This window comes from Agelaius phoeniceus, chromosome 2 (assembly GCF_051311805.1).
Source record: "Agelaius phoeniceus isolate bAgePho1 chromosome 2, bAgePho1.hap1, whole genome shotgun sequence".
Classification (NCBI taxonomy): Eukaryota; Metazoa; Chordata; class Aves; order Passeriformes; family Icteridae; genus Agelaius; species Agelaius phoeniceus.
In genome coordinates this window covers 41,262,964-41,288,669 of record NC_135266.1, presented here as the reverse complement: position 1 = coordinate 41,288,669, position 25,706 = coordinate 41,262,964, and the positions used below count along the sequence as shown (strand labels likewise).

At 42.0% G+C, this 25,706-nt stretch overlaps 1 protein-coding gene across 12 annotated transcripts in view; it reads left to right on the top strand.

Moving 5' to 3' along the window:
* The first annotated feature begins 738 nt into the window (after positions 1-738).
* The window catches only part of MBNL2 (muscleblind like splicing regulator 2), a 106,448-nt gene continuing 81,480 nt past the window's right edge, over positions 739-25,706 (top strand). For 8 of the 12 annotated variants that reach the window (XM_054654937.2, XM_054654938.2, XM_054654935.2 and 5 more), the window contains exon 1: positions 844-980. The gene's annotated coding sequence lies outside the window, so the exon portion shown is untranslated. Of the gene's footprint in view, positions 981-13,166; positions 13,317-17,360; positions 17,600-25,706 lie in introns of those variants that run through there. The other 4 variants (XM_077173550.1, XM_077173548.1, XM_077173551.1 and 1 more) reach the window with 3 other exon arrangements.

The following is a 25,706-nucleotide window of genomic DNA, read 5'->3' as shown; positions in this document are numbered from 1 at the left end:
AGCTGCGGCCTCACCCCTGGATGTTGCCTGGCTTTCTGGAGACCCTGTTCAGGGACCGGAGCTGCCTGGAAATGAATTGTGGGGTTTGTCACAAGAGGCTTCAGCCCTGCCGCACGCAGAGCAGGGGCTCGCTGGGACCGTGGGGCCAGGGGTGGCTGGGCCGGAGCGGGCAGCGCTCCCCTGAACCACCGCACCTCCAGCTTCACCCGGCACACGAGCACAAGCACAGTTTGATGGGCTGGAGGCAGACCGGGAATCACTGCAGCTGCCCCTTTTTCTGCATGGGGAATATTCCATGTTTTTTAGGGAAAGGTGCCAACCCTTGTTCTAGGGACAGCGGCCAGTGGGAGAACGGGGGCAGAGGGGTACCGGGGGCCTGCGCCGGCTGCTGCGGGCGAGGGGAAGAGAGCCCATTTTGCCTGTGAACGACACTTCACGGGAACAGGAACTGCTCACGAATTCGGGTCAAAATGCGGGAAGAATAAGCCCAGACAGCCAAGCCACGCGTTTGTTTCCTCCAGAAAATCGTCCACGGTAACCGGTGACACGCCATAGCTCCAGCAGTCAAAAGGAAGCCGAAGAACACGACGCAAACCCAGGATTTTGGCCGCTCTGCAGCACCGCCCGCCCGCCGCTGCCCCCGTTGTTTTGCGGAGGAAACGCTCGGGCCGGTCCCGGAGGCGGGCCAGGCTCCAGGCACAGCCCCGCAGCACCCCCGCCGGAGCCCCGGGCCCCGCGCCGCCGCTGCCCCTTCCCCGGCCCCGGCAGCGGCCGGACGGCGCGGGCTGCGGCGGGCGGGCCCGGCCCCGGGGCGGTGCGAGCGGCGCTCGGCCCCGGCAGGGAGGGGCCGGACCGCCCCTACGCGAGGAGCCGCCGCCGTCGCGGTCGCGGCGGGAGAGGTGACAAGCCGCTGCTGCGCGGAGCCACCTCCGCCCGGCTGGGAGAAGCGGGTGTACCCGCGCTCCGCGCTCCGCTCCGAGGTAAGGCAGCCGCCCGCGCCGCCGCCAGTCCTCCCCGCGCCGCCGCCAGCCCACCCCCGCTCCGGGGCGGCTGCGGGGCCACGGCTCTGGGACAGCCCGTGTCCTCTCGCCGCGGGGCCGGGCCGCGCGGGGACGCGGCGGGTGCGCGGCGGCGGCGGGACTTCGGCTTGCCCGCGCCCCGGGCAGGAGTCGTGGCAGCGGTGCCGCCGGCCCCGGGGGAGCCTGGCGGCCGCGGCGGCCCGCGGCGCCTCCTTGCGCGGGGAGCTGCCGCCGCTGCCCGTCCCGCCGCACCTGGACCCGCGGTTCCCCCGCTGCCGCCGCCGCCAAGGGCGCGGGAAGGCGCCCCGAGCCCCGCGCCCGTTCGGGTGCCCGCTGCCCCCGCCGCTCGCCTCCCCTTCGCTTCCCTGGGGAAGCCGCCGCGGCGTGGGACGGGGCGAGAGGCGGCGGGCGCTGCTGCCGGGCCGTCGCGTCTGGTTCAGCAGTGATTTATGGTTTTGTTAACTCAGCATTTGGCACGGCGTGCGAGCGGGGAGAGCGGCGAGCGGGAGTCATAACTTTGTGTTACTTCTGGAAGGGAAAGGGAAAGGGCCCCGTGGGGCCGTCGCCGCCCCAGCGGCTTCCTCCAAATCCCCCCTCCCCGCTCCATGCCCGCCTGCTTCATCCCTGCGGCGGGGGCTCGCTGCAGGCAGCGGGGAATAGCGCTGGGCAGGTTCGTGGGGGGGACACGACACGGGACTGCCACCCGTGAAGGTGCATGTGACAGAGGAGGAAAAAACTCAGAAATTAAATGTTTTTCTTACTCCTGGTTTTGTGTGGATACCCTATATATTTATTCCTTGTACGCACATATGTATTTGTCTGCATAGGCACAGAAAATGCACGTGTAGTTTTTGAACTGTGAGAACATTGCCTATAGGCTTCTGTTTCCAGATGTTTTGTTTTCTGTTTCTTTTGGGCATATTTACATTTCTGCTGGGAGGGAAACAGACAACAGTAATGTGGCTGAATATGTATTTGAGCAGTAGCAGGGAATAACTTGTGTGCCTTTAATTCAGCTGCAGAGGATATCCATGTGGGATTAATATACTTAAGTGATCGTGTCACACTGACGTATCTTGTTCAGACTTGTAGATTTTTAAAGCAGTGTGGACTTGTAGGTAGTAGCGGAAGTGTAATTAATTTTAAACATGTGACTTGGCCTAGTGCTTATGATTTTAACGTGGTATTCGTACCTTGGTAAATATGCATAGATTTAGCCATCTGTCCTCTATTTTCTCTTCGTGTGTGCACGTACCACACTGCACAAATGAAAAAGGTACCTGCGGTAAGCTTTAGGGCCAAATGCATATTTCATCTCTTCTGGGAAATGCTCTAAAGTTACTCTCAAGGACTAGTGGAAAACATCTTTCATACAGTTTCTGAGTATATTTAAAGTTAAAAAAATAGTTGCTCCAGCATCAATTATGTCAATTTGTAGCTTGTATTTGGCACGGATACTATTTGCATTTGTGAGTACAGTTGATACTGCTTCTGGAAGGGATGTAGTTTTTCCCACTGTGGACAAGGCCCTTTTGTGCAGTGTAAACCTCATGCTTTTAGAGGATGCATGAACCCCTGGGTAGAGCCAGCCCTGTGGTTCTCTCTCCAGTGGTAAGGTGGTGGTGGGGTGCCAGCTCCAGTGGGGCTCGTTGGAGATCATAGCAACAGAACTTCTGCCACAGGCTGGAGCTCCCAGTCAGGGCACGCCAGTCTTCGGCACTTGCATAGTTGCAGGCATATGCTATGGCTTATCTGCACGGCAGTGAAATTTGGAATAGCAGTGGGCCACCCTGGTGATTTGTACAGTGTAGGGGTCTGTCTGTCTGTCCGTGCAAAGTAACCTGTGGGACAGTGCCTGTTTTCCTACAGCTGAAGAGAGGGGCTGTTCTGTTGTGGAATCCCTGCTGTCACCACAGGAGTGGTACCTGTCTGCATTGTACACATAAGTGGGTGGATGATATAACACGGGTCACTTCAACATACCTTCTCCTCTGAAACTTATCTCCTCTATTATTTATGGCCCCCTCTCTGAAGAAATGGCCTGGGTTTAGTCAACAGCAACTCTGCCAAGATCTCTAATCTTTGGAATTGGTATGTTTGGGATTGTGATGCTGAAATCTTCATCTGAGCATCATTTTCTTAAATTTGGCTTTTATAGAATAACAGTTGTCATAAGAAGATTAAAAATAAAGTCTACTTGCTGCTAACACTTGGTGGGTGAAATTTTCATCTCTTATACTCCAGATGCTCTGCAGTTTCTCTGCTGGTTGCAGTCTCTAGAATTGTACTGTGCAGTACTAAATGCTTTTTCTCCTAACCTAGGGGTTCTTAAACTGTGGTAATGCCTACCATAGAAAAGTAGTACATGAATGCTGCCACCAATGGCATGTGACTGCTGTTTGGGGAACCTTCTTAGTCTTGCTTTTCCTTGGGTTATAAGCTTAGCTACAAGGCACTGGGAAAAGTTCTGTTAACTTTTTGTCCTGATTTATGGCAGGAAGAAAGAAAAAATGTATTAAATTGGTATTCCCATTGCTGCCTGATGGTGTTAGATTTTTTGCATCCTCTGAGTAGCTCTTGGAATCTCAGCAACACTACATGATTATTTTACTCCTTATGCTGCCAAGTAGAATTATATAGCCTAATTTATTTAGATTTGGCATGTTCTCACTGAAAGTCATTCCATGCTAGGTGAATGAACGGTTTTCTTGTTTATATTGCCTTCACTCCCCACTCCCCTTTTAATAGGCCCTCACAGGTCTTACTATAGCTCTACTTGAGCATTTCTGAATTTTGTTGAATCTGGTGTTTAAAATAGAAATAAAGAACTATGAATCACATTAAACTTGTTATCAAAGAAGATATTTTCATGCTGTCAGTTACCAGGGTAGAAATCTCACTCCTCATGGCTCCAGCCAGTCCTACAATCATATTTACTGCTCTTCTATAAATTTTTTTCTGACAGTTTATTGTTAGCTCTCTGTGGCTGAAGTACTCAGGACAGATGTGAACACACTGCCTTCATCTTTGAAGAATTATAAAGTCACCTAATTGGCTTCCAGATCACACTGTATCTTTCTTCATAGCCCTCTATCATAATTCAGACTCTTCCATTCTACTTATTATTCCTTTCCAGATGTCTTTTAACAGTCGAATCTTTGCTGGATCACTTTTCCCCTGATGAATTTTATTTATTTTCTCAGAGGCACCTAAGAAATAAAATGACTGATGGATTATTCTTTTCCCCTCCCATTACCTTTCTTCAATATTCTCCCACGTTCATTTGCAAGTAGAGCTACTTAGAAAGTGTTCATTAAAATGTCATTGAAATGAAAGTCAAGGCAGAGTGTTAATCAAAAATGCTTTTCAGTTTCAAGTCACTCATTTCTCGTGAATAAACCTTCAAAAACAAAAACAATCTCTTTTTTTTCATACAGCTGATACTTTCTTTCCCTGTGCATTTTGCTGTCTTGATCATTGTGGTTGGATTATTTGTGGTAACTGCATTTGACACAATCGATTGGTTTAGGGCTTTAGAGAAACACAGTATCAAAACACTCAGCTGGCTTTGGAATAAAAATATATGGCTCAATCAACCACAGGTATGAGGAAAGAGTAGATCTCCTCAAAAATCTTGAAGTGCTGAAGAACTCCACAGTTTATCTTGCCTTGCAGCTGCATGGCGCCACGTTGAGCTCGCGTTGGGTGACTGTCAGGGGCTGTTCCTCTGCAGAGCCCAAGGCAGCCCTGCTGCTGCCCAGGGCTGGGGCCTCAGGGAGCTGTAGGATACTGGGGAGATGTTTGAGCTCTGTGAGGATGCAGCCTGGAACATGGGAGGATGATGGTATCACGCTGTGTTCCTAGGGAGCAACAGGACACAACACACTCTGGAATAATCGGATTTCCTAGATTGGAAGGCTTCATGGGCTGCCCATGGGGACACAGATGACTCTTTGCCTAGATAGAGCTGAGACAGCAATGCTGTTATTGAGTAGTGTTTCAGTGTGAAAGTATAATGTCAGTGTAAAGTCCAGAAATACTTCTGACCTATGACCAGCTGGGATCATGTATCTTAAAGCAACAAACCTAGGGTCTGTCTGTGGCTGCAAACTCTTGACAGGGCTTTCCTCTGTTCTCCACTGAATTCCAGATTTAGGTTTAACTTCAGCTATTCCTCCTTGCTTGGATGGTGCTGCAGTTGTTTGTGCTGAATGTTAAATAGGTCTGTTGTGTTTTCACACTGGCAGAATTTGAGACTGTTGCTGGCTAATTCACCTGGTGGTTTGACACTGATGTTAAAAACTAGTGTATAGGGAATTGAGCTTAGTTGGTCTCTACAGGGGAAGGAAGAGGTGATGTGGAAGCACCTTTCTACTGCTGCCTTTTCTCCATTGCCCCTAGTTTATCTAGGAAGGACCTAAACTATATTTTTGTGGGCCCTTTTGAGGTATCCCCCCTGGTGAGAGACAAATATTTCGTGCCTGATGGTATCAAAAAGGAGGTCTGTGAGGCTGAGTTTATATCGTCCCATACCTCCTCTGAAAAGAGATAATTTTAAGTATGGGAAGATCCATGTCCTTTCTCTAGTTTGATGTCCCTGGTCTGTTCCATTGGGCTTACTGAAGTGAGTCAATAGTTGGTTTTGTTGCTTATCTTTTTCAGGAATGGGAGATTTGGCACTAACCAGTGGTTGCTCAAGATAGTATATCCACTATGAGTTTCCTCAGCAGTGGTAGGACTGTTACGTTTTCAAGGAGGAAGAAGACTTCCAAGTATTTTGTTAATGATTTCAGACTGGAAGGAGAATGGTTGAATTCTCAGGTCTCAGAGGAAAAAAAGACACCCTGTTTTAAGAGTAGGTGATGTCTAAATGTGGTTGGCTTGAGCTGTGTAAGCTGGCTGTTGGTGGATATGGGCGAGGCACAGTTTTGTTTCCTGAGAGGGCTTTCCAAGTGTGCACAAGACTTTCACAAAGGGGAGTATTTCCTTACTGTGCAGTATGACTGTATGGATGTCACAAGCTTTGAGCCTGGAAAGCCTTAGCATAGGCTTTGATTATTCAGCATTTATTGGCCATTTCTTCATTTGAGAGTTTCTGTCCTATGCCTATTGTGAGATACTGATAGATAACACCAAGGTGATTGCTGGGTATGTCACTGGAGCAGTGTTTGTCAGGAGTTGACTGTGGTTTTGATCATTGCTGATGTGTGGGTCTCTGAGCCCTCAGGCTCTTGCCCTGCTGCTGTTGATGAGATCTGCAAGATTTTGGAGTTTCTCAGTCCTTACTCTGCTTAGGCTTTCTCTGGTCCCTGGGAAGCTGGCCATGCTTTCACTTCCCTGAATGAGGCTATGCTCTTTGCATAACTGCAGTGTTGTGATATCCATAATGTTCAACTTCTCTGTCAAGTGTCAACAATATGATCAGCTTTGCAGGTTGTTCCAGGTGTGATCTGTGAAGGTGCCAAGAGGACTATGAGGAATTGGCTTTTCTTAAAAAACACCAGGTGATAAGGTTTGGGGATTTCATCATGTTTGACCTTGTGTCAAAGTATCTGCTGAAATTCTCAAGCTTCATAATTCTGGGACATTCTGCTACCTTCCATTGCAAGATAATAATGCTAGCCTTCCTAAAGCTGTTTCTTTATTGTAATCTTTGAGTGAATAAATTTTAGCTTTGGCTTTTCAGGTTAATGAAATCTAATAAAGATGCTTTAATATAAGCACCTTAGATTTCACATTTGCAGAACAGGTGAACAAAGTGCATCTTCATGTCTGCTTGTCTTGGACGCTGTATTGTGAGGAGCAGGGAAAAAAGACATGGGATTTATATCTCATCTAGAGAGAGCTTTGGGTGATGCAATGTATATCATGTATTTCACTCTCAGGATTGTGTGTTGCCTGTTGGCAGTTAGAGGTAGGTCTTACATTACTCAATTCATTCACTTAATTTCATAATGCTTTGTGCTCTTTGCTTCCTGTTCGTAGTGGAGTGTATTTCTTCTGCTACTTGCAGCTACCAGAAAGTATCTGATTTCTCTGGTTCTTTCCCTCTAATTCCTTGGAAAACCCAATCCAGTTTATACCATGGCAGATGAAGTGTGCCATGTCATTTGGATTGCTGGGTCCCACAAGAGAGGCATGTGATTTGTCTTGGAGACACAAGCTGTTGAATCCTAGGAATGGTTAGACCTGGATATGTCTCCTATGGGAGTTGTGAGTGTGGACAGGAAGGATGAGGGCAGGGTAATGTTAAGATTAAGGCACATTCCATCAGAAGATGGTGTTGGTGGTTTCAGGCAGTCATTTTTTATTTTACAATAACCTGTCCTTGCTGTTGTGAGTTAGAGGAAAGGAGAAGAAAAATCTGTCTGCTTCCTGAGCTGTAAAGAGGCCACTTGACTAATGGTGTGGCAATAACTGGAGGCCAGAGCTGGGTGGATCTCAATACTCCTCCCTCACAAAGCAGCAGAAGAGTTTGGTCATCTGAATTGTGGTGATGGCCCTGGGGCTGACAGGAGGATTACGACAGCACTGTACTTGCTTTCTGGAAAGCTTACACCATACTTCTTTACAAATTTCAAAAATGACTGAAGTGTTTTTCCTTACGTGGTACGAGCAGTGCCTAATCTGCTAGAGCTGGTCCCCACTGCTGCTGAGTCCCTTGTGGAGTCTGCTGCTGGAAACATACTGGGGTGGGGGAAAATGTCATTAGTGCAGAACTGTGCAGAAGGCTTTTAGGATTGAGATAATGTATTTTCTAAACAGGAAGAATAATTGAAACTGCTGTAGTTCCACTTTGCTTACTCCAGCAAGATTTTGTCAGCGAGTTCTTAGTTATTTGTTAATTTCTGCATAATAGACTGAAAAAAGGAGCAGAATGAATGGATATCCATAGAGGTCAGATTTTTTGATTTGCCTTTTTCCCCCCTTTTTTTCTTTTTTAGCTGCCAGTACTCTTGAAATTACATTGTCTCAAAAACAAATCTTTAGAGATGGCCATAATTGGAAACAGCTGGATAAAATTTGGGAGTTTTTAAAGGACCCATAAAGAATATAAAATAAAGTATATAAATAAATATAAATAAGAATATATAAGAATATAAATAAATATAAATAAAGAATATAAAATAAGCACTGGTAACTTCATTTTTTATTGTTAGGTGTCTTGATTTTAGATACCTTTGTAAAATAAAAGTGCATTCAATATGCAGAATATCTGAGAGTACTGAAATAGAAAGGTCTGAAAGTCTGAAATTTTGTGGACATTTCTGTACAGGATGCAAGGCTTTTAACATAGCCCTTCTGTCAGCAGTACAAAGAGGAATCAAAAGAAGCAAATGCAAAACATCTGAATAGTAGTTCCTTGTATATGCAGCCAGTAGTAAAGGGGAAAGCAGAAGTCTTTCTAGTTCTTCCAGTGTTAATTGAGCACATGGTCACAGCTTTTGTCGAGGCAGTACTTCTAGCTCAGATGAAGTTCCATTGCTCATAAAAGTTACTTTTATGAGTAGGGGTCTAGGTTGAGGGAGCTGGGCTTATTTGCTTGGATGAAAAAGGACAGTCTAGTAGCTATTACAGCTATTGGATTATGAAAATAGTAGGACCAAACTTTACTTATTAGTCCCCGGTGACACCAAGGGAAAGTGACAACCAATTGTTTCTTTGGAGATTCAGGTTGGATGTTGGAAAAATCTTGTTACTAGTACAGCAGTGCAGCACACCAGCAGGGTGTCCAGAGGAGCAAGTTTCTGCCCTCTGAGCTTGCTTCTCAGGACTCATCAAGGCAAGGGCATGCTGACCCAGTCTGCTCTTGATGATAGTTTTCTTTTGAGGCAGAAGCTGGACTAGGTAAGAAATCCCCTTAGGTTTCTTACAATCCAAATTTCTAGGAGAATTCCCTGCACACCTTCCTTCTCAAATGAAGAATTTTTTAGACAACTTTGGACTGAGCTGACCAGCTACTGTGGGATGCTTGGTGGTAAACTTACTTTCATGATGTTCAAATAGTAATGTTTCAGTGTACTATACTTAGATTAGTATTGTTCATCTAAGCATTTATGACCTGAGGATCAGCAGAATATTTTTGCCAACAGGTTTCTTTTGTTCTTACCTGTCCCTGAAGGAAGGGACAGAACTCTTTGATGGTTAATGCAATCCTGTCTTAACAGGCAAACCTCTCCTTGTGGGTCTGCTGAAGATAGCTTTGGGGGATGAGGTGACATTACAGTTGCCAAAAGGGCAGTGAAATTTAGTTTCAAATCTTAAGTTTATAAGTCTATACACCCCACAGCAAGACACCTGTGCAGTCTTAATCTTGTACTTTTTCCCTGCATTCCCCTTTCCTTAGTAGTACTACCTTTAGGTAAGCCAAAGGTAGTGGACAGGATATGTTCTAATTGTATTGTGGCTCTACTAATATGTGTTAGTGGTTTTATTTATCCTTATTAGAGCTGATATGAGGGGGAACAGCCAAATGAATGGTTTTGTCAATTTATAGTACTTTCTTTTGAAAGAGAGAGAGGAAGAGGAGAGTTGGAGAAAAATACAGAATGGGGGAAGTAGCTGTATTAGAAAGCTGGATGCTATCCCTTTGTAGACATTTCACTACAAATAAACTCTCCATTCCATCTTTGGCTCTCTGGTGAATGAAGTCCTGTATGCATTTTGATTTTTAAAACATTTTTTTATGTAATTTGCTTCATTTTTCTGGTGGTGGGATTAAATATTGACACGTGCTACTTGAAACATGCTGTTTTCAGAGGTCATGCTGTTGGATGCCATTTTATCCCACACAGTACTTCTGCTAGAGGACCTTGTTTCTTGCCCTGCATTACTCATACTTGTTTGCTTTTTTTTTTTTTTCCTCTATGTGAAAACAATTCTTGTTTCTCTTTGTGTTTACAGTTACTTATTTCTTGGTTTCTGTTACATGACATTTGGGAAACCTGAAGGTTCATGTTCATGTATATAGTATTTTGTGGCAGAGTAATTAGGCAAAGATCCACATGTAATGTTTAAAAGCATCATACAACAAAGTGTTCCTGACACTTCACAGTAATCAGAAAACAAGCTGAAAAAAAGCAACCTCTTTTGAGGTGCATATGGAAATTTGGTGCAAAACTCATGACTGAATGCATCTAAGTCTAATGTTTAAAGAAAAGCTTGCCTAAGTGAGCACAAACTCATAGACTTCACAAAACAGAGCTGCCTGTTAACCAAAAGACTAGTTGCTTGCCAACAGTTCACTTGGCTTAGCTTTCTCCTACCTGTCATCCATACTTCACAGAAAGAAATAAAACCCTGCACTTATATATTCCAGGCCCTCTCTTCTTGCCAAAGTAATGCTTTTTTAATTATATAGAGTCCTCTGCTCTTACATGTGTGGGTTATTAATTGCTGTAAAGGGGTGAGGGATTGAAAGCTGCTCTTACTGATTTTAAAAAACAAAAATTATCCAATTGGCTTTCATTTTCTGTGAAGTTTCCTGGAGCCTATTTTCTCTGCTTACAGTGGAGATTGCTTGCTGATTTTGCTGCATGCCCCTGAGCATCTACCCTACAGACTCAGGCTGTTAAGAGGCAGCTTGTAGAGAAATGGGAGGCAGCATCACCTCCTAAATTAGGTTGTTTTACACCTGTATTGCAGGAGTGTGCAAAAACAATAGCATAATTTTAATGAATTAGAGCAAGTTGAATTATTTTTATGCTAATTGAAGATGGGAAAATTCAAAAGGTAGCTTAGTTTCAGTAGCATTTTTTCCCTTTGAGTTCATAAAGGATTAATAAAATAGAGCTTTTGATTTAAAGGATAATTAGAGAGTTCTCATTACATCACTCATTTAAAGATGTATTATTTGGGGCCATTGCTTGAATTATATGCAAATATATTTGAGGCTGATGGCTGAATCTTCATAGATTTAAAACTACTGGGTTTACATGTAGAAAACTTACTTGGACTATATCCCTCATATAGTTACATGAAGTACTAATTTTAGTAATTTACGAGCTTCTTGGAGGAAAACTCTTGCTCCTGTGTCTTCCCAATATGTTGGAAATCCCCAAGATAAGGAGCAGAAGTTTAGTATATGCATCCTCCACTACATTCCTTGAAACACAAGAGGGTTTTCCTGTGCCCATGTGACTTTGTGGCTGAGGTTAGTAGGTTTTATGAAAAGGTGATTTATCAAATGGTTTCCTCCTGTTGTGGCTTTGAATAGGAACTACTCCAAATCTGAGGCCAGAACAATGGGTATGGAGGAAATTAGTCATGGAGGGGTCTGAGGAGGAAGGAGCATGTTTTTATCAGTGATGGAAGAACTTCCCAGTACATGGGAGTCTTGCTAAAGATGATTTATGCATCAGTGGGTGGGGCTGGATTACACCTTTGCATTGTTTCCAGCTGAGTATTAAAAACCTAAAGGTACAATGCTCACTTTCTTCTTAATTTGATACATTTGGGAAGTATTCTTTCTAACCACATGGATTTGCAATACATTTTTATGAAGGCTTAAGCATTTAGTGTTTATATCAGCTGAAGTCAAAGACTCAGGAGGCTTCCATCAGGTAAGTCCCTGGCTGTGGCATGTATTGTACAAATTAGGGGGGACATGAAGTCAGTTAGCAGAGAGAGATTTATCTTGAATTTATGATACATGTTTCTGGCTTAAATAGTGCTTGTACTTTTACACTGTGATTCCTTGTGATTCATAAAACATATTCTGGACAGGGTTCAGCAGCTGATGATAAAGGGTTTCTGTTTTGTATATAACCTTTTTACATTCTGCTGGAAGTTTTGGGAAGATCTGTTCTGATAGGAATATTTCTGAGGAAATGGTTCCATTTTTGGATGGGTACAGGTATCTCAATATATGGCATCTAAAATGGCACTAGACAATTTTATATCTGGGACATCTGTGTGGGTATGGCAGATATAAGACATACCAGTAACCCAGTCCTTCCAGTGATGGCCACTGAAGGCCAACAGAAATTCCCTAGGCCGTCTAGAAGAAACTAGATATCTGGGTTTGGATTATTAAAATTTCAGTTTTAATACTTCCATGATTTGGTGTTTCAGATGAGCAAACTGAAAACTGCTTTTTATTCAGCTGTCATGAAGAAAAACAGAATCACTTTCCTGAAAAAAACTTTTGCATAAGTCAGTGTTCTAAGAGTAAGGCAGTGTAGGTGGTTTGCCAATTTATTTTTCTGAGCTTATTATTTTGCCAGTTTATAGTATCTGCCTTATAGAGTCAGCAAGATAATGGTTATTTTACCAACCTTCCCTCTCCCCAAAAATGTCCCCTCCAAAACAAAAAAGAAAATCAAGAGGAGAATCCCAGTTCAACTCTTCTTAGGTTAATTTGGTGTCCATCAGTTGTTCAATGGAGGAAAGCGTGAGCAAGTGCAAAGATTGCTGTTCAGTCAGGGGAAAAAAAAAAAACCTGGAACATGTTCAGCATAGCTTAGAGAACAAGCTTATGTAGCTTATATAGCAACATAGCTGGAACATGCTTATGGCAAGCTGAGGATTTACACCAAAGCTGTGACTGTACATTGTCAAAATACAGGTGTCCTTTAGCCCTATGCTAATGTCTTTAGTTATTTGAACTGATTCTGAAAATCTCAAGTGCTGTCCCATGTATGTAACAGAAATATCTAAATATTTATGTTCCTAATAAGGCTTCTTCTGTAGTAAGATTTCATCTCCTACATGTTTAATGAAGGACATGATAGAAGAAGCCTAAGGGTGACCATCTCAGGTAACCAATACAGAAACACAGATGCTTTTAGGATATGATGGAATCTCTTAGAATAGCTACTTTGGGATAGGATGAATCACAGCCCACAAATGCCTATTTCTCTTCAGTGACTATAAAGAGAGAGGGGGAGTAGAGTGACTCAGTGAAATGTGGTTGTTTATATTTGGTCAAATGTATTTTGAGCTAAGTGCATAAGGCTACAATCCTGAGGCAGCTCAGCTCTCCATGGCACCTGGTGTATGTGCCTCAAACCCTCAGCTACAAAAGCCTGGTTGGAGTGAACTGCAGTTCTTCTCTGGCTGATGCCTTCATCACCCTTCCCAGCTGGAACCACCCTCTAAAGGAATTGTGCACATGTACTTAGTTTTCATCCTGATGGGGAATTGGTGTCATCCTAAAATAAAGTCAGGATGCAGACTGGATGTGTGCCTGAACCCATGTGTTTGGATCTCACAATTTAGACATGGCTTAAACTCCTTGTGCAAGCAGCGGAAGGAGAGGGAGCATTTGGAAAGCCTCCAGGAGCCACCTTAATTTTGGTAAGATTGATTCCTAACATGTAACTTGAATATGTGCTTGCTTCTGTGGAGTGTTTCCATTTTATATTTCTCTCAGCATATATATGATGAAAATAGTTTTCCTTTCTGTGCACAATCTCCAGTTTTCCTAGGTTAGGGAGATGTTGGGATGTCTGGGAGGTAGGAAATTAAAACAGTTGAAAAGCCAGACTTAAAGTTCTTGTGATTAAGCCTATTTTTAAAACAAAAATTAGACCCATTCTTTCAGAACCTGTTCCCAGTTAGTAACGTGGAATTTTGATATTACTCTCTAAATTTTTAATTTAATAATGATTTCCACCATCCTTTCAGCCCCAATATAGATATTGAGGTATTTTGCAAAAGCTGGCAACAGTGGTATTATGCATGAGTGCCTAGTTTTAAAATCTTGGCAGCTGCTTTGACTTTTCTTTATGCTGTCATTCAGACCATAGCTACCAAAGCTGAATTTTGCTTGTAGTAACAGTTGTGGGAAGTTACTAAGGGAAGAGTCTATTACTGACACAGGAAATGGCTTTACAGTTCTTTTTGTCATTGCCAAACTTACCAAAACGTCACTGTTGCCATAGGTCATCTAGGCACAGCTCAAAATCATCAATCTGCTGCAACTGAATATCACATAAATTGCTTGGTGACTTCGGTGCTAGTGTTACATATGTTCCACCCTTCTTGCAAAACTCCCTTTAAATTGACAAGTTTTGTTGCTTCTGGAATTAGACCTAATTGCTGTGATTCAAGAGTAAGGAAGGAAAAATAACTGTGTGGGTTCTGCATTTTTCAGTTCTCCTCCTCTTTATTACTTCCAAACTTTTCTTCAAAAGTTGTATCAAGACCATTCAGAAAATTGTGTGTAATAGTCACTGATAGAAGCATTTTTCCCTTGATTCATTAATTACAGGAGCATATCAGGCAGAGCAGATGGCATTTTTTGAGTTGGGAATTTACCTTTGTTATTCTTTGTTGAGTTTGACATGTGAATTTCTCAGCTTCTCTAAGATGATATTGTTTTGCAATTAAATACATAATATGGTTGTATAAATCGGACTGAAAATTTAATTTCTGGTCTTTTTCTTTGTAACTGATGTGAAAAATGAATGGATACATGGGCACATCTCCATTTGAGAACTACTCACTCCTCAACGTACAGAGCAATTATTTTTAATTTATATTTTTTTTTGCATGAATGAAGTCATGCCTTACTCTGGTACTACTCAAGTGCCAGTTCTAAGAGCAGAAATTTTCTCTTGAGCTTTTTGATGGGTCTTAACTAAAGGGTTCACAAATGGGATGTGATATATTTTCAGCATGCCCCATTGGGTTGAGGGCCTTCTGATCCTGTGTCATGCGAGAATCTATAACATAATAACCCACATGAGGATCTGGGTGGGTGTGTGGCTGCTGGCTTTGCGTTTGTGATTCAGGAGTCCTGGGAATGCTGTCTGGAAGCACCCCAGCCCCGTTTGAGTGCAGTTAGAGCTCTGCAGTGGCTGAAGACAGTGTGTGCACTGTGAAGCAGTGGCACAAGAAATCAGGTTGTGCAGGCAGTGCTGAGCCCGTGCCTTTTCAAAGGTTGTGTCAGCAGTGACTTGCCTTGGGTTTGTGGCAGGGAAGGGTTGAGGGAGCTTGCAAGTTGGAGTGAACTAATGGGCCACAGAAGCTGTCGGTGGGGGCTGTGGTATGGATGTGCCTGGCTCTGTGGAGAGGGCAGCCAGCCCCTGCTGACTGGTGCTGCTTGTGCTGCTTACTCTGCCTCGTCTGGCAGGGGCACCATCCTCCTCTCTGCTGTAACCTGCTCGACTAGACCAGCCAGATTCTGGCTCCTGCATCTATTCCTCCCTTTCCCTCTCATCACTCTCTCCCTCTTCTGCCTAGCCTCGTGGTATGTTTTGGCCCACCTGCCCTTTCTGACGGTCCCCTCTGCAGTGTGCTCAGAAGGGCTCATCTCACGCACGTCCGTGGGGCACCAGCCGCAGGGTCATGAGAGCAACAGGCGAGGTTGTCTTCCTGCTGTCAGCTCCAATGTCTGGTCTCTGGCAGATGGGAGCAGCAGTTACAGGGGAAATCCTGCTAATCTCCTGTAACTTGAGCCCATTACATGCTCAGTCGCACTGTGGGGCTGGTGCCTTTCCAGCCACATATGGACGGATGGCTGAAGGAAGGAATCAGACGCTCGCTGCAGAACACTTTCCGAGATTTGCACTGTAGGGATCAGAAACAAAAATTAAAAAGATGCTGTGAGTCAGCTGAATATTAGCAGGTTTTAAAGCTTTGTCAAATAGGAAAATATTTTCATATGCATAGCAAAACATATAAAAACCCCTCCATATAAAAAAAAAAAAACACCCCGAAAAGCAACATCAAAAAAGCACTTTGCCAAATTTCAAGGCTGCTCCAACATCGGCAGAGGAGCCAGAGTTCCCCAGTGAGTTATAGGGATGGCAGAGCAACATGTTTTTGTCTAGGTTATCTCAGAAATAGGCAAACTGTGTTTTGGCAGAAAAGTCAATAAATCCTGCAGCAGATGTCCAGCATGGAAAATTTTTAACAAGGGCAGCTCAAGTTTGGCAGAGTCAAAAGAATGTGGAAAATCCTGATGAGATGCACCAAGCCATCTTAATAATGGGTGGAGTTACTATCCTTGTCCCCAGGGTCTCTCAAACCCACCAAAATCAACTATTTTTTTTTTTTTTCAGGAGGATTGTTTTGGGTTTTTTTAATATAGGGCAGAATAGAGAGGAATGGAGAGGGTGATTGAACAGAAAGTAAGGGCTGGCTGGCAGGAACCTTCTTGGCAGGAACACGTTTCAGCCATGCCTGGAAGGGGAGGGTTTTCACAAATTGTGTGGGAGATGGTGGAACCCAAAGGAGAGTTGCTGCTTGCTGGATAGAGGAATAATGGATTTTTGGGAAGCTGTGTTTATAATATGCAAAATAGTCCACAGGAAACAATGGGGCCTTGGGACGGAGCTGCCAGTGAATGAGAGCTTTGTTTTCCTCTTGTCTATTCATATTTCTAAACTTTTAGTGGCATTTTAAACACATTTTACACATTTTTTTGTGTAATGTCTTGAATTGCCTAAACTGCTGCCTAAAGTACTGTTGCCCTGCAATCTTTATCCCTTTTTGGATAAAAACTGACTTTCAGCTTAAGCTCCTTTTTGTATTTTTCTTAATTGCAACTCTTGTTTAATAATCCTTGGCTGCTCTGTTCTCATGTTTTAAAACTTTAGAAAAATTTATAGGAAAACTGGTTGACAGCAGACCTTGTGTACCAAGCACGTCGAGCTGCCCACAGCTTGACTTGAAAATGGCAACTGGTATCGTAGTCCTTATGCCAGAACCTTGACACAAATGAACATCAGTTGCAAGCTAATTGCATGGACTTCAGTTTAGATGCTGCTGATGGGATTTGCCTGCCATGGATATGAATTAAAACACCATCATATAGATTGTGTTTTCATTGAGAAGCATACCTGCAGTCCCTAACAACCGGTCTGAAATAATCGAAAAGACGTTATGGTTGTATTGCTGTTAAATGCAGACACAGATTATGCAGTATTAAAACGAGAATATTACTGCCTCAATCGGAGCGTGTTTTGGCTGCATGTTAAAATAAAAAGACAGATGGTTTGATTTATTATGGTGCATGTCTCACCTTTGCAAACAAGACAGCACCACTGCAGTTTTGCAGTTTCAGAAACGTTGTTTGTGCACGCGTTTACGATTAGCAAAAGCTTTGAAAATCCTTGTGCAAGAAATGCTGAAGCTGCTGTTGCAGTGGAGGGAAAGGGAGTTGTTTTTGCTTTTGCTGTGTATGTTATTTCACAGAGCTATCGCTTTGCCTCACCAGTAAAACTCCTTCCCTGTGCGAGGGAAATTCCTGGTTCATTGGTATGGATGCATTGTTTTTACACATTAGAAGTGCTGTGTTGCTGTGTCAATCATCCCGTTAGGATCAGTTTAAGAGCAGTAGGGCTGACGAAGCTGGGTGTGATTGGCTGCCATATGCTGGGAGGGCTCTGTGAGAAGGAAGGGCTGCAGTCTTTCAGCAACAGAGTTTAGGCTGTGTCTGCTTCATCATCTGAGGAAAAATCCCCCGATAAGTCACAAGGCTTTCTGAGAAAAAAACCCAAAACATTACAGGCTGCTCATCGTTTTGTGCGAGAATTAGTTACCATGATGCGATGGGGAAGATGTGGCTGTTTGTTTGTATCAGATGTTCCTGTTCACGTTGGGAATGTGTCGAATAGACAGGGCTAAACAAGGTAGGAGGATCGTTGTCTTTTATCCAATGTTTCAAGAGTTTGCTGCAGTATACTGCATATACTGTATGTGTTGCTTAGGGCAGTCAGGGAAACACTGTGTCTCCTGTGAATGGATTCTGTTTGGGTGAAATAGGTGGATTTTATGGTAACTTGTTTTCAAAGGGTATTAATTTCCAGTGTAAATAGCTCTCTTCAGAAATAGAACATGAGTATATGCATATTAAAACAAGTAAAAAAAGAAATAGGTCAGTGTGTTTCAGAAGTGCTGCTACCCTAATTGGATTTTTAGCTGGGTTGTTGTCTGGAAGTGCAGCCTAGATTTAAGAAGGAGAAAGAGTCAACCTGGAAATCTGTGAAGTTTATAGCAGCTATGTTTGAAGATTTAGGTGAATTAGACCGGCTGATCTAAATAATTCCCTATCGGAAGCTTTAACTGAAGCCAAGACTGCCTGGTTTAGATTTGTAGGAGTATACAACAAGATTACAGTATTTTACCCTGTTATAAAACTATAGGGTTTTTTTCACTGTGCTGTGATTCCTTGTGCTCTTCAATGAAAGCCGGGGGAATTTTTCATAACGTAGTTCAGCTTACTGTAGTTTATTGTAGAAAACTGCCCTTTCCAGATCTTTGTCTAGGCAGCAAAACAGAACCTGTACATGAAAACAAGGAAAACAAGGTTAATAATATGTGCTGCAATTATCTGATCTTTATACATTTTTAATGAGAGAACACACAGCTAGCAGAATAATTTAATGAGCGGGCTGGCTTTTAGAGCAATGATTTCACTGTGCTAAGGCACATCAACTTTCTTCCAGAGGAGGAGCCTCAGTAAGGAATGGAGAAGATTTATGTTAAATGCTCTAGAGAGAGCAGAAGTCTGTAAAATTCTGGAAGAATAGAGAAGTTTTCAGTTGTTACTATTATTTTTTAGATAGAAGGCAAACTTTACCATCATGTTGCAGGAGGGGTCTGAGAACATTTCCTCATCCTGTTATATGCTGAAGCCTTTTCAACTTTCTCACACTGCCATATGCATTGATGGTACTCAGTACCTTTTCAGGATGTCACCCAGTTAGTGACCCAAATTAACATGCTGACTTCAGTTGTGTTATAGCAGCATCATTTATATGTACTGTACATATTATAGTTGGGTTTTAATTTTTTTTCCCACTAAGATTACCCGTTGGTGAGACAAGAAAATGTTGTATTCTTAATTATTTTGTAATGGCCATGTACATTGTGTACTTGTATTCAGCTAAGATGTCAATAGAAAAAATAAGTATATGTACTCAGGAAGACTAAAGATCAATTTCTTAAAGAGAAAGCAGGTAGAAGAACCTTTTGCTGCCTAAAAAAAACTTTCGGTGACGTAATTTTGGGGGGAAAGTTTAAAGATTTCCTTTATCCTAGGAATGAGTTACATAAGTTTTAACAGTATTGTGGCAAGTAGGCCCTTCTAGCCCAACTGTCCATAGAACCACTGTCCATTGCCCCTCCCATTCTTCAAGGAGAAGTACAGGACATGCACTCAGAACTCCTGATATCACCTCCCAACTCCTCACAGCTGACTCTGCTCAGGGAAGGTTGATACGACTTCCCTGCTCCCCGGCCAAGTACTTGCTGGAGACCTGTGGCTGGGTTGTTGACACATACTCAGTTCATGAACCAGTTATTTTTGAAGGCTACAGTCTTCTAAGTCAAAACAACCTTGTGTCTTTTGAGAATTTCAAGATCTGCTAACAAATGTCAGGATGTAGAGCATTATTATTACAAATCCATAGGGTATGGATATATATGTTTAACTCTCTATAACTATTGATTGAGAGTTAAATGTGTTGCTTGTGTGCAGATTGTGTTAAGCATGCAAGGCAAAGACTGATAATTAGAAGCAAGTAAAATAATATTTTTCAAGAAATTTCTCAGTAAAATATGAGACAAATATTTAGTTATTGCAAAGAAAACTGTTTTCATGCAGAGCTCTCTGAGAAAACTTTTCAGTTTCCTGTTTTGAGACAATCTCTTTCAGAAAATTTCAGTGTCTGGTTTCTGTACCTTGTAAATCACAATATCTGGAGTTGTCTTGTTATGGCTGACTACCAGAATGAAAATTTGCATTCATCACTTAGTCAAGTAGTCTGTATCAAACTACTGACAGACATTCAAATGACAAAAGGATTTATAAAAATTATTTCCTGGTAAAGGTGCATATATGTACTACTACTTTATATGATTAGGTAAATGAACCTTCAGCTTACAGAGTAGAGGTGGTAGTAAATATTCTGTGTTTACATTTATTTGGTATTAAAAGTATTTCAGACCAGATTCTGGTGTCTATTTAATTTAGTAATATCTTTTCTACTTAATTGCTCTGTGTATTTCATCAGAGCTATTAGTGTGGTAACCTTCCAATGTGCAGTCTGTCTGTTTTCAAGGAATAATTACTTTGTTTAGAATGACTCTATTTTCCTAAGATAGAATTTTCTAATGAGCTAGAGGTCCTGAAGTATAGTGCTTGACAATAGAGCGATTATAAAGGCAAATCAACTTCTTAGTGTGTGAATGTACGTTTTACAGAAATGTGAGATAATTATGTGCTACCATTTTTAATTTTTTTTTCTGAGCAAGAAAAATGGCTCTTAATGTTGCGTGGGATTTCCGGCACTCAGGTATCACTTCAGCTGTGAATGAATTATCTTCTCTGTTGCTCAGAAATGTGTCAGAAATTATCTGTACTGTGTTTACTTGTAAAAGCTCAGTAAAATATTCCATTTTTATAATACTGAGAGATGAGAAATAAAGTGTTTAATTGAAATAAATCATTTTGCAAACAGTTTTAACACATTGCTAATATTTAAATTCCACGTGATAGCTATTAGTGATACTGTGCTAGAAATTTCTGACTTTGAGGATTGTTTTTTCTCTTCCAGGGAAGAAACACTTTTTTTAAAGTCAAATTATTTTTTCTCCTTTTTTATGAATATGGCTGTTGCAAAATTGGAGCAAAAGATAGCTAAATCACTTTTAAAAAAATTTGTTAGTGTGTATTTTCTTTTTAAAACCTGTGATTGTGAAGCTAATTTGATGTGTTTTATACAATGTATTATGGTTAACTAATGTGCACCAGTGCTATGTAACTGGTCTGTAAACAGGCTGAAATTATAGCCTGAGGAAAATAAAACTCATTTCAAGAGAGTGTCAGTGCTGAAAACTAGTTCAAATAATAGCAGTATTAACTGTTTGACTAATTAAACTAATCTCCTTATACATTATTGGCAAATGCAGCGACAGTTGTTGGTTATTGATATATAGAGTCTTCTTTTTAAAAAGTCTTCTTTTAAAAGCAAACTTTTTTGGCTCTATTTGGAGTTGAGAGTGCATGAGGAGAAAGAAGTTATGCCCTTTCTGGAATCTGCTAACTTCTTAATCGCCACAATTTTTTATTATTCCTTTGTAACCGGGCCGTTAAAACACCGAGCTCTCTCTCTGATAATGCTGGCAACGTCAAGTTCTTCGTTCCCTATTTCAGTCCTGCTAAAAAAGGAAAAGTCTGGGGCTCTGAAGATTGAAGAGCATACCTAACAGGGGATTATATGCACAATCCTTATAACTAACACAAAGAAATACTAATTATGTAGGGGACTCTTTGTGCTACTGATGATTACTAAAGCTGTTGAGAATTGCCAGTTTGCTGCTGCTGCAGAAGACTTGTAGGATTTCTGGAGTCATAAGTCTGGCAAAAGACCTGGTGGGCTTGTGATGCCTGAAACTTTGCCAGCTAGAAGAGCTCAGCTGTAAACAAATTGATAAACACAGAGGTTCATGCTCTTTTTATTATTTATTTTCTTTTTCTTCCTTTTGTTTTTCCTTTTCTTTTCTCCCTTCTTTTTCATACCTAGATATATGTCCACGAATACTTACACACGTACATAATATACACACACTCATAAAAAATAATTTTTCATCTTTGTGATTTTTGTTATACAAAAACAATAGCTAATAAAGACAGTGGGAGGGATTAAGTGATACAGTTATTGCATAAAGAAGTGGATCAAGAAATAGGAACAGATGGTTCATATCAGAGTCTATTAATTTTTTCTATTTTAGATTAATGATTTTTTTCATCAGTTTCTGAGTGGATGATAAACATTTTGGGAGGCATTTTGGGAAGATCCGGGTATCATACATTGCTGATCTCATAAATAGAGACAAGGTCAGTCTGGAGGTTCATGAGCTGTAAAATCTTCTCTTCTGCAGGGAATACAGCACCTGTGACAGCAGGCAGAATTAGAGAGTACAAGTAAAGAAAAATGCAGGAAGTTTTACCTGTGGTAGTTCTATGGAAGGAGAAAGCTAAGTTTTGGTTAGAAATGCCTTTTTTCTTTTTTTTGTGGCAATTCTGAAGGCAGCTTTTCAGTATGTTTTTTTTGTGTATGATCACTTTTAAGAGGCCTAGGAAATACATTTTTGGGGTTTTAACCCTCTAGTGTTCATTCCTATCCAGACTGAATACTTTAAAACTTGAGTTTCTGAGCAATTTTATGTTGTTGTTTTTTCCCCTACTGCTCTGATATATATACTTCAGGTATGTTAAATGGCACAGTCCCCCAGCCCCTAGTTTTCTGAATCTCTCATGATTTATGTACTTTACAGGTGTCATAGGCAGTGTTTTGAACTTAGTCTAAAACTAACCTACAATTTCCAAGTGACAAGTTTTCCATTTTTTCCTGTTGTTCAGAAGGATGATGTTTCAATGCTGTGTTTCAGCATGTCAGCTTTGTGCCTTCACAGTCTCCTTTGGCAGCTCTCTGCGGGACACTCCTGCTAATGTCTGGTGGGTAAAGTGGCTGCCTCGTAGGACTGGCAAAGCCCTATTTTAGTTCATTTAAATATTTTTCAGGTATTTCCTTCCACTTTTCACTATCTGCAGTGCTGTTATCAGCAGCTGTATGCATATTTCAAGCCTAGAGCTGCCTTAGTTTGTCAGCAGACCCCTCTGGCTGTGCCCCTGGCAGGACAGGCAGGCTCACTGCCGGCAGGAGAATACCTCCACACCCAGTTAATGATTCAGGACTTCAGCACTGCCTCACTCTTATTTACTTAAAAGCCTGTGATAACAGGTGTGGGATTTCTGTGATGGCTGTGTTCACCTGTGGCTGTGAGGAGACCAATGCCAGCTTTCTCACCTTCATCTCCTCACCCCGTAGCCAAAAAGTGCTGTTGCCTGGGGCACCTCCTGCAGCTGGCATCAGGCTTGTGCAGAGGAGGCCGCCGGTGCGTGGGCTGCTGGTGCTGGGGATTGCAGTGCTGCAGTCCTTATTGGCATGCTGAACATGCTCTGGCAGCACGGCGCGCCGCTGTCCTGGAGTCTAGCGCTTGTCTTTAAAAACTTTTTCTGCTTTGTGTGTGGGTTTTTTGTTTTTTTTTTTTTACAATTCCCTTGTGTATTTTAGTTCCCTGCTGCTAATGCTGGGAAACACTCTGGGGATGGATCATTTTATTGCCATAATTTTAAGGAAGTTGGGGTGGTGGCTAAAACTCCGAGATTTTCTCTGTCACATTGTAGATGGCATGAAAGGCTTTGAAAGTAGCCCTACTGATGTGTTTATAAAGCCAGTGCACTTTCCACTTTTCCCCCCCTCCTTTTTTTAAAGACCTCATTTAATGCTCAGGACTGTGCAGTGAGGCCACTTTCAAAGGCTTTAGTATCCACAGTAGCAGCTCTTTGAAGTGGAAACGCCAGTGGGGAACAAGCCTTCAGCTTAATCCTTGGTGTAAAAGGTCCTAAATGGTAAGAAGCCACAACATCCCTCTCAGTGGGAGGAGCTGGAGAGTGATACCTGCAACTGAATCTGTATCCTGGACCTCATCTATGGAGCTAAAACTGGTTGGACACTTCTGTAGGACAGGAGGGATGCAGTCCCTCTCATCTCTCTGGCTTTTCACTCTGGTTCTGTCCCAGCCCTTTCTTGAGGAGGAGGGCACAACTGAGAGGTGAGAGAGTAAGGCCTGAGAGCAAACATGTTTGTGCTTGGGTTTGTTTGCTGTCTCAAGTTGCTAAATCTTTCCTCTGGAGTGCAGAGCCAGTGCCACAATCCATCTGCTGGTCCTTGTGGGCATTTGTCTGTCCAGTTAGGTTGGTGGCTTCATGGTGGGCCCAGGTGCTTGTCTCCCCTTTGGCACAAGGAGGGTGAAGGAGATGGTGCTTTTTGGTCACCAATGACTCATTTAAATGCTCAAAGCTAGGTGGGATGAGTCTGTCATCTCTGAAATACATTTGTTTGAAATAGGAGATTAAAATGTTGAGTTTCTTGCGTTGGGGCTTGAGGATCAGTGTGTTCCTATGGATTTGTAGCCAGTCTTGGTTGCAGAGCTAGGCTGCCTCTAAGGAGCTGCCTTCCAAAAATGAGGAAGGCAGAAGATGGCAGTGCCTTGACTGGCATGTGGCTTGAGCTGCCAGGGGTGAGAGGCTTTTTGAGGGGGGCTTTCCTTCTCAAACATAGTAGCCATTGTTGATTCTGATGACTATTTAAATAATCTGATTTTTAATTAAAAAGTTATTTTTTAACTTGTTGGTATTTTTGACTTTCAACACATCGTCTGCCATTTAACTTCACCCTTGTGCTGTTTGCTGTGTACAAAAACAGCTGTCTTTTCTGTGGCTTCCCCACTGGTAAATGACTGAACACTCCCTGCCTCCTAGTCAGGATCTGGTGATCCTCATCATCAGCCTGTATGAATTTCATATTCTTTCTGTTGTCAAAAACCTCACTGCTGCCTCTTTGTACATGTAAGCCTTTCTGCAGTGCTGATGGTGCTGTTACTGTTCTCTCACTCTTTTATCACTCCAGAGTTACATGCTCCATGACTATACACACTAGTGTAATTCCTTTTTGTTTCCCTTTGATAGTGCCAAATGTTCTGCTTGTTTTATACTCCATCAGCTGCTGAATATTTTGTAGAAGTCTTCACCGAATTGCCTCTAATGTCCACATGATCGTTCCTCTGTAGCAGTGTCTTGTTGGAACCTAGTGTTGTGTGTTTGCTATTCATTAATTGTCTTTTTCTCCCCTCATCTGCATTATTGTGCCTATCTTTATGTTAAAACTGATGTCATTTTATCACCTAGCAAGCTCATTATCATGAGATCCTTTTCTAACTCCTCACAGTTGGCTTCAGGTATGACTTCGCAAAAATTTTATGCTAACTGCAAACTGTCTTATTGGTTATGGCTGTTGTTGCAATGCAGAGAAGGAAACTCTCTTGGCAAACCTAATTATGAAAATTACAGTATATTATTAGAAGTAAAACATGATATTTCATCTTGGGAGTTTGTTGTGAACTTCTGCACTGTCTTTAGTCTTCATACTATCTGCAATGCTTAGCACTTTTTGCTGCTCTTTTAAATTAAATTTCTTTAACATCCACAAGGCCTAAGTCATGACGATATCTGGGTTCCACAAAAATCATCAGGTTACAAAGATGAGATGATTAGTTTGCTTTAATTTTGCTTAATTTTGAGCTTTTAGGATTTGTATTTCCTAGCTCTTCCTTACCATTGTCAGAATTGTACTTCTTAATGAAAACTGGCAGTTGCTTGTAAACATACTTGTAGGTGATAAGGTTGTATGAAATGCACTTGATGTTTTCAGATTTCCAGTGAAATGGGCGAGAGATAGCTGTGCTGCAGTGGCTTCTCTTCTTAAACTTGAAGATTCTTGTAATAGGAATTAAAACAGACTTAGTAGTAATATTCTGCTTTGATGAGGATAACCACCTGTATCTATCCCATCTGGGTCTCCAATCAGCAAAACATCAGCATACTTTTCACTTAGGGGAAAAGTATATGTGATGATTATAATCTTTGAAGTGCTTCACTGCAAGGTAAAAATGATTTTCTTGAAACAGGACATTAAAATTTGTGGACAGGTTTCTACTCTTCTGCTTTCAATTTTTTTTTTTTTAATTTGTGTGGCTATTTTGACTCAGTTTTGCACTTAGGAAATTTAGGGTACATGATGCAGGATTATTCTTTAATTGTTTTCCTGATGTACTTTGTTCATGTGGAAATTTAGGGTACATCATGCAGGATTATTCTTTAATTGCTTT